Genomic DNA, 8,377 nt, shown 5'->3' with positions numbered 1-8,377 from the left:
CATCTCAGAGTCCACCTCAGAAAGACAGTAGTCCCATTTCTTTCTTGGCTCCTTACCTCTCCACTGTCTCCTTCCCTCTATCCATCCCTTCTTCCAAATCTTTTCCTGCCCCCTGTCTCCCATTAGGTTCCCATCTCTACCTTGGACTGGCAATAAAGGATCATTCAGGTTCCATCTATCTTGGGAGGAGGCTTTGGGTTTTTCAGATTCTAGAATGAAACCCTCTAAACCAACGTTTCTCTTGTTAATGCTGACCAGTTCTCAAATCTCAAAGCCTAACTTTGGACTGATTCTTTTCTAGTAATATGGTTGACTAGACACCCCAAATAATCTTTCAGCTAAAATCAACCTAAAAAAATCATGTTAAATAGGAAAAAAAATACCCTCCCCACACACACCTTAAAAGCAACCCGAAGTTGGAAAAATGTAAAGAATTTTCAGAATGAGTGAATACACACGGGTAATCTATTCTAGCTCCTCATAAACTTGAGGTAAGGGGTGGGATCCAGTACTGGACACTGGAAGACAAGAGATGAAGAGGGACCACTCAGTGTGGGGAATCTAATAGATGTTTGCATAATAAACCACTGCATTTATTTTATTTATTTTTAATGATGTTTTTATTTATTTATTTATTTATTTAGTAAGGAAGATCAGCCCTGAGCTAACATCCATGCTAATCCTCCACTCTTTGCTGAGGAAGACTGGCTCTGAGCTAACATCTATTGCCAATCCTCCTCCTTTTTTCCCCAAAGCCCCAGTAGATAGTTGTTATGTCATAGTTGCACATCCTTCTAGTTGCTGTATGTGGGACGTGGCCTCAGCATGGCCGGAGAAGCGGTGTGTCGGTCTGCGCCTGGGATCCGAACCCGGGCCGCCAGCAGCAGAGTGCGCACACTTAACCGCTAAGCCACGGGGCCGGCCCTAAACCACTGCATTTAAAGTCTAAAGAGACAGCCAGGAAAGTTGCCTTTTTTTACCTTGGTGCCAGCCGAAGGGAAGAAGATTCTCCCTAAGAATTCATAACCACAAGCCACTATTCATAATGTTTGTGCCCAAATTTACACTTCCTATATTAAAAAAAAAAAATCCAGGGCCGGCCCGAGGCTTAGCGGTTGAGTGCTCCCGCTCTGCTGCTGGCGGCCTGGGTTCGGATCCCGGGTGCACACCGACGCACCGCTTCTCCGGCCTTGCTGGGGCTGCATCCCGCGTGCGGCAGCTGGAAGGATGTGCAACGGTGGCATGCAACTATCTACTGGGGCTTTGGGGAAGATAAGGAGGAGGACTGGCAATGGATGTGGGCTCAGGGTCGGTCTTCCTCAGCAAAAAGGGGAGGATTAGCATGGATGTTAGCTCAGGGCTGATCTTCCTCACAAAAAAAATAAATAAATAAAACATCATTTAAAAAAAAAATTCTAGAGCTAGAATTTAAGTGGTCTCAGTTTGGTAGTGTCCCAAGGCACCTTGCAGAAGCAAATTTAAATTCTTTTAACCCAAAACTTTGTTAAGTAAGCATGTTCAAATTGCTAAAGTTTAATAGAGAAAAAAAAAAAAGCAAGTGTGTATACATTCCAAAATGGTAGAGGGGGAAAAACGGGGTAGGAAAAAATAAAAAAAAAACCACCAAGCAAGAAAGGAAGTAAAAAGGAACAGAAAAGCCAGGACAAATAGCACAAAATAAGACACTAGAAATAAACCCAGATATATCAGTAATAACAGTAAGTATACGCGGATGAAACTATCCAGTTAAAAAACAAAGTTATTGAGCCAGCCCTGATGGCCAAGTAGTTAAAGTTTGGCACACTCCACTTGGGCAGCCCAGGTCTGGTTCCTGGGTGCAGAACCACACCACTCATCTGTCAGTAGCCATTGCTGTGGCGGCAGCTCACACAGAAGAACTAGAAGGACTTACAACTAGAATGTACAACTATGCACTGGGTCTTTGGGGAGGGGGAAAAAAAAAAGGAGGAAGCTTGGCAACAGATGTTCGCTCAGGGCGAATCTTTTCCTGCAAAAAAAAAAAAAGGTCATCAAACTATTAAAAAAAAATTAGCTATACATTATTGTCAGTCAGGGAAGCAGAGCATTGTGTTATGAGACAAGGGATTTATATTGAAAGTAGACTTTATACAATTGTGGGAGGAGATGAACATCTGGAATGGGGAGATGGATAATCAGACAAAGATACCAACTAGTGCTCCTAAGCACTGCTGTGAGTGTTGAAGATTGTAGGGAAAAACTGAGAAACCAAGCATATCTCATCCGGTTGCGAAGTGGGAACACAACAGGAATCTGTGGAGAGTTCTATGGGAAGCTATTGCCACTCTGCAGCTACCACCTCTGTGGGTCCACAGCCAGGCATCTGAGGGGCTCACTGGGCAGCGTCAGGAGGAAGAGCTGGGTGAAGCCCAAAGAGCAAGAACACGCTGGACCCTGCCGGGCACCTCTTGCAGTTTATTCATCACCTGGTCTTCAAACTTTCAAAGTAAAGGCCAGTCCTTCACTTCTGCCTGTCAATTCTCACACAAATTTGTCTTTGGGCCAACTCTAACCCAGAAAAGTGAATTCTGGGAAAATGTAGTTCCCAGCTTGACCAAACTGACAGTATAACAAACCAGAACAGCTGTTTGTAAGAGACACACCTAAAGCGTAAAGGACAAGAATGGGAAAAGACACATGACGCAAAAATGAAGCAAAAGAATAATACAGGTGCACCTATATTAAACAAGGGTACCTATATTAAAATCAAACAAAATAGACTTTCATGCAAAAATTATTTTCTAGAGTCAGAAGGTCATTATATAATGATAAAGTGTTCAACTGGAAGATAAAATTCTGAAGTTGCAAACACCTAATAATATAGCCTTAAAATACATAAGGCAAAAATTGAGAGGATTACAAGGAGAAACTGACAAATCTGTTATCACAGGGAGAGACTTTGACATACTTTCTGAGATTTAATAGTAAAAGCAGATGAGAAATAATAACGAATATACAAGATTTGAACAACAGTAAACAAGTGTAAAGGAAAAATAGTGCTGTGAGAGAGGATGGGGGACATATACTTTAGATTGAAGCCTGAGGCTTTGCCAGGTAAATGCAACAGGACAGCGGGGCAAGTGTTGAGGATACTGCCACAAGACAGGTTCAAGAGATGTCCTGAGGTACTTGGAGAAAAAAGGAAATAAAGACAGGACAAAGGTGAGGAAGAGGGAAAAAGTAGGAGTGTCTGTGGAATGATGGTTCCCCCACAGGCCTTCCAAGGATGCTGGGGGGTGCTTTTCACCTAAGCTGAGCTCTAGACCTTGGGGAGTTCTTTCACCTGGATTTGTCTTTCTCTACCTCAGAGAAGAGGGGAATGGTGCCTGGGAGCCATTCAACTAAGCCTCAGGCCACATGGCCCTGAGGATCTCCCCCTACTTGAGAGGAGCCCATTCTCCTTTCCCTTCCCTCCTCACTCTGGTCAAAATTGAGAATTGTTGGCAAGAGAGTATGAATAAGATTGAAGCACTGCAGGGCTCAAACTTAGGTATTTTCTCTCCCAAAAGGCATCTGGGTCAGGGACAAGATCTGTGACATGGATGGAGCATAGGGTAGAGAGATGGGGAAGAATCTTTAAGCCTGTTTTAGTCACCAAAGGAATGAGTTCTTGGGGTTAATGTAATCCAGCCCAATTTACCAGGATGGGAAGTCAAAGAGGGTCTGGGTCAGAGCCCTTCACTGTTAAACAGTGTGCAGTGGCCCAGGACAAGACCACAAGCTGGTGGCTTATAGCTAAATTGGGTCCACAGAGTGAGACTGGCAGTGTTTAAAACTGTTTGAATTTGAATTTGAATGCCTTTAGGGGAACCATGTATTTTCCTGTTCAGTTCAGTCTTCCTGATAGTCTTGTCACTAGCCAATTCATCTATTCTTGCCAGGGCCCCTAAATACTTTGGTGGGTGTGGCATTATCCTTTCAGTTTATTTTCTTTGGGTAATAGTAAATACCTAGTTGAAAACTTGGGATCCTGGCCATCAGTTTCTTTTTAAGAGCCTTCATCAACATTCAACAGCAACAATAAAAAATAAAAACAAACAAAAAATCTTCAAAAGATTCTACGTGACTTTGCACTGTGATTTATAACTAGATTTACTGAGTTGTTAATTACAACCCAAATTTGTTTTATATTTTTCAAATGGCTTTTTGTATATTCCACTTAATAGTGAGAATAAAACATGAAAATATAGTGAATGGGCTAAATAGTCTATAAAAAACAGATTATACAGAAATAACACTAAAATAATTAACCAGTGTTAAGTTTTACTGATGTCTGTGAATGATAATGCATAATTTTGAGGAAAAAAAATTGAATATTTGGTGTACACCGTTATGCAATACTTTTTTTCTTGGCATAGTAGTTAGGAGCTCCATTTATAAGAGAACCATTATTGATAACCAAAAAAATGTTCATTTACAGGAGAAGAGTATCTCCTCTTTTCCTTGCTCAAAACTTTGAAGACGTGTCTAAGATGACTTTCTGAGGCTGGGCAAACAGCAAATGTACGGAGGCATCTCCTAAGTAGTGAATCATTCATTTTACAAATTTTAAAAAAAGAAAGACCTAATCATATGAATACCCAAATTATGCTGTTATCTTAAAAAACATCCATGGGCTGCTATTTCCTATGACTGTCACTTAGACTATAAAAATGCACATTCAGTGAACATGGTCTATGTGAGGGTTGTACTCTATGATTTCCTTCACAAATGATCAGTCAGGAATTCCCAGCTTTCTCAGTCTTAAAACAGAGACAAAACAAAAAACAAAAAACAAAAAAACTCTCTACTTGTCTCATAAATATAATGAAAAAATTCATTATCTTACTTAGACATCTTGAAAACTATTAACCAATGATAATGGTCTAAAAACTCTTCATAACATTAAAAGGTTGAAATCACGAGTAAGAAGCCCTTTATAACCTTGATTGGTGTGTAACATAAAAACCAACTGGAAATAAAATCAAGAGTCAAGCTGTTTCTCCCCCTGGCCTCCCTCCCACAGTTTGTTACTATATGCAAAATGAGAGCCACTAGAATTATTTTTCAGAAAACTTGCCACCAGGGGGCAGTTTGCTTGTAATTAAAATAAGATTCTAATATTTTAAAATTTGAGAATCTAATAACTACCAGTATATAGAAAACAAATTTAGAATGAGTTTATAAACCTGCTTGTATTATTTGGTTATTGTATTTTAATGTCAAAGGGTTAAAAGATATTATTATTGAGCATATTAGTACTATATAATTATGTACAGTTAACTATAGCTGTCACAAAACCATTTCAGAGCAAGTAAAATGGACATAAAAACCCAAACAGAGTTGTAATAAGCCTTACAGGCCCTTTGACCTTACCACACTATTAAAAGTCAAAGAAAAAAAATCCTCTGGTAGGTTCTAATTATTAGGGTAAATGTTTAATTACTCACTTTGAAAAAATTCTTTATTCTCAGCAATATATCCATGTAACTAAAAATATAAAAGAGCTCAGATTAAAATATTTTTCTAAAAACTGTTCCAATATTTTTGTAAGAAATGTTCTGCTTTTATTTTGAAATAGAGGATTGTCCTCAGGAAAGGGAAATATAAAGTTCATATAAAAAAAACAAATTCAAGGGGCTGGCCTGGTGGCGTAGTGGTTAAGTTTTTGTGCTCTGCCTCGGCAGCCCGGGAATGGCGGGTTTGGATCCTGGGCATGGACCTAGCACTGCTTATCATGCCATGCTGTGGCAGGTGTCCCACATATAAAGTAGAGGAAGATGGGCACAGATGTTAGCTCAGGGCTAATCTTCCTCACCAAACAAAAAAACCCCACCAGATTAAAAATAAGCCCAGGGGCTGGCCCGGTGGCACAACCCTTAAGTGCGGGAGCTCCGCTTCCAAGGCCTGAGAGTTCGCGGGTTCCAATCCCGGGCGTGCACTGATGCACCACTTGGCAAGCCATGCTGTGGCGGCGTCCCATATAAAATAGAGGAAGGTGGGCACAGATGTTAGCCCAGGGCCAGTCTTCCTCGGCAAAAAGAGGAGGATTGGCATGGATGTTAGCTCAGGGCTGATCTTCCTCACAAGAAAAAAAACAAAAAAAAAAAAGCCCAATAGTACAATTAGCCCAAAAAGGAAGTGTAGCCTTTTAGATAAAGGGGTAAAAGGGTAATTTCTAAACACTTCAAAAGATGAACTATAATGCTTTAGATATTATATGAATCTGACAAATTCATAGTATTATGGACCATTATTTCAGATGGGAGAAATCTGTATACAACTGTATTTTTGTGAGTTAATGACAAAAAGACATATCCATTTCATTCTCAATCACTGCAAGCTTCATTTGTCTTGAAGGTTTTTGGTTTGTTACTTCAATGAAATGGCCTATTGCTCTAGGAACTCTAGGTAATAATGGTTATAGAGCTACAAATTTAAAGAATTTAATGAAAAAATACTACAGACTACTAGGTATTTTTTTTAAGGATATAAATTTAAAAATAAAATAGGGAAGGGCCAGCCCCGTGGCTTAGCGGTTAAGTGCGCGCGCTCCGCTCCTGGCGGCCCGGGTTCGGATCCCGGGTGCACACCAACGCACCGCTTCTCCGGCCATGCTGGGGCCGCGTCCCACATACAGCAACTGGAAGGATGTGCAGCTATGACATACAACTATCTACTGGGGCTTTGGGGGGGGAAATAAATAAAAATAAAATCTTTAAAAAAAAAATAAAATAGGGAATAAAGTGCCCTAAATCTCACAATTTAATTATTTGGAAATACATTTTTAAAGGCTATTTAATGAGAACAATGATTCTAATATTAAATCCCTCTTAATCTAGTGGCATAGCCCCAAATTACCTACCTCTTCTTTGGTTAACAGCACTCCCTTCCTTTGAAGAACTGACCTGCCTCCACTGTTTCTGGTAAGACCGCCAATCAAAGTCCCACACTCCCATGTTTTCAAGGAAAAATCATTGGATACACTATCTGCTTTAGGAGGAAGAGAGCAGAGTAGGAAGGCAAAATCTTCTATCACTTCACCAAGAGGTGGTGGTCTCTGTGTCTTTTTCTGAGGGCAGCAATATAGGGAAAGAAGTCTTCCTTTTACTGAAAAATACTAGAATTTCTCCCTCCCTTCACATTATGCCTGTTATAAATCATGTAAGCCTTTTTCATATCAGGGCATTATTCTTAGTCAATCACTTCTAGTCATCCAGTCTACAAGACCTGTTATTTATTGTTAAATTTTTTATATTGATCTTAAAGAGGGTCCTTACCTTTTAGATATATATAATGAAAAATTTTAAGTGATATAAAATTATTTAAACCAGGAAAAGAGAAAGTCAACAGAGGTGAGGATAAAGCAGGGTTGGCCATGATGGAGGATTATGAGGCCTGGGTGCTGATAATACAGAGGTTCATTTTACCATTCTGTTTTTATGTATGCTCAAAACTCACCATAATAAAATAAATTTTAAAAAGAATTTTGTTGACAGATCACCTGTTTAGACTGATAACTTTCAAGGATCTCAGTTGACCACTTCTTTGAGGAGTCTCTCTGTTCAATCAGCCTTGAGGAATGAGATGACCTTTCCCTTCCCAAAGCACAGAACTATTTTATAAACAGCTCCATATATTCCCAGCCGCTAAAGGAAAGAGCATTATGAATCAACAGTATGTATGTCCCTAAAACCTTACACCATTAAATCTTTAGGAAATCAATTTTTCTAATACTCTTTTTATTTATTGGGCTACCAAACACTTTTCCCCTTAGGTGGACAACTCATTTACTAATTCAATATTTATTCACCTCTCAGAATTGCTTTATACAACTGATTTCCATTATGCCCCTTTGATTATAATCTCTAAATGGACAAACATTTGTTTAACTTGCTTGTACAGTGTTTTGCTTAGTATTAGTTGTTAAAATTGCCACAGAAAATATCTGCCAGGTAACTCTAAACACCTAGACGGGAAATATATTCCTCTATGTTACCCTGTATGGATTTATCACTTCAGATACATTGTATACTGTGAATCATTTTAGGGTTATAAATAATTCATCCACTAGGCTGCAAATTTCACTAAACAAAAAAGTACAGAAGTAAGCAAACAGCTGAGAGATCCAGTATCATTGTTTTTTTTCTTCCGGTTTCACCGTAGGCCACATTTTGTTTCCCAGTTTCATATTAGACCACAAAATGACACCACTTCTATTATTTGTGAAGAGCTGAGGTCAACAGAAGTGTTCCAATTCATCTGATTCTAACACTAAGGCAATGAAGCGCAATGGGAAGCTGAATTCTAACTGTAAATGTCTTTTTGCAACATATTTTCAAATCTGCTTAAATCCAGA

Source organism: Diceros bicornis, chromosome 8 (genome assembly GCF_020826845.1).
Source record: "Diceros bicornis minor isolate mBicDic1 chromosome 8, mDicBic1.mat.cur, whole genome shotgun sequence".
In the NCBI taxonomy this organism is placed as follows: Eukaryota; Metazoa; Chordata; class Mammalia; order Perissodactyla; family Rhinocerotidae; genus Diceros; species Diceros bicornis.
The sequence above is the reverse complement of the archived record's forward strand: the minus strand, read 5'-3'. Positions refer to the sequence as shown.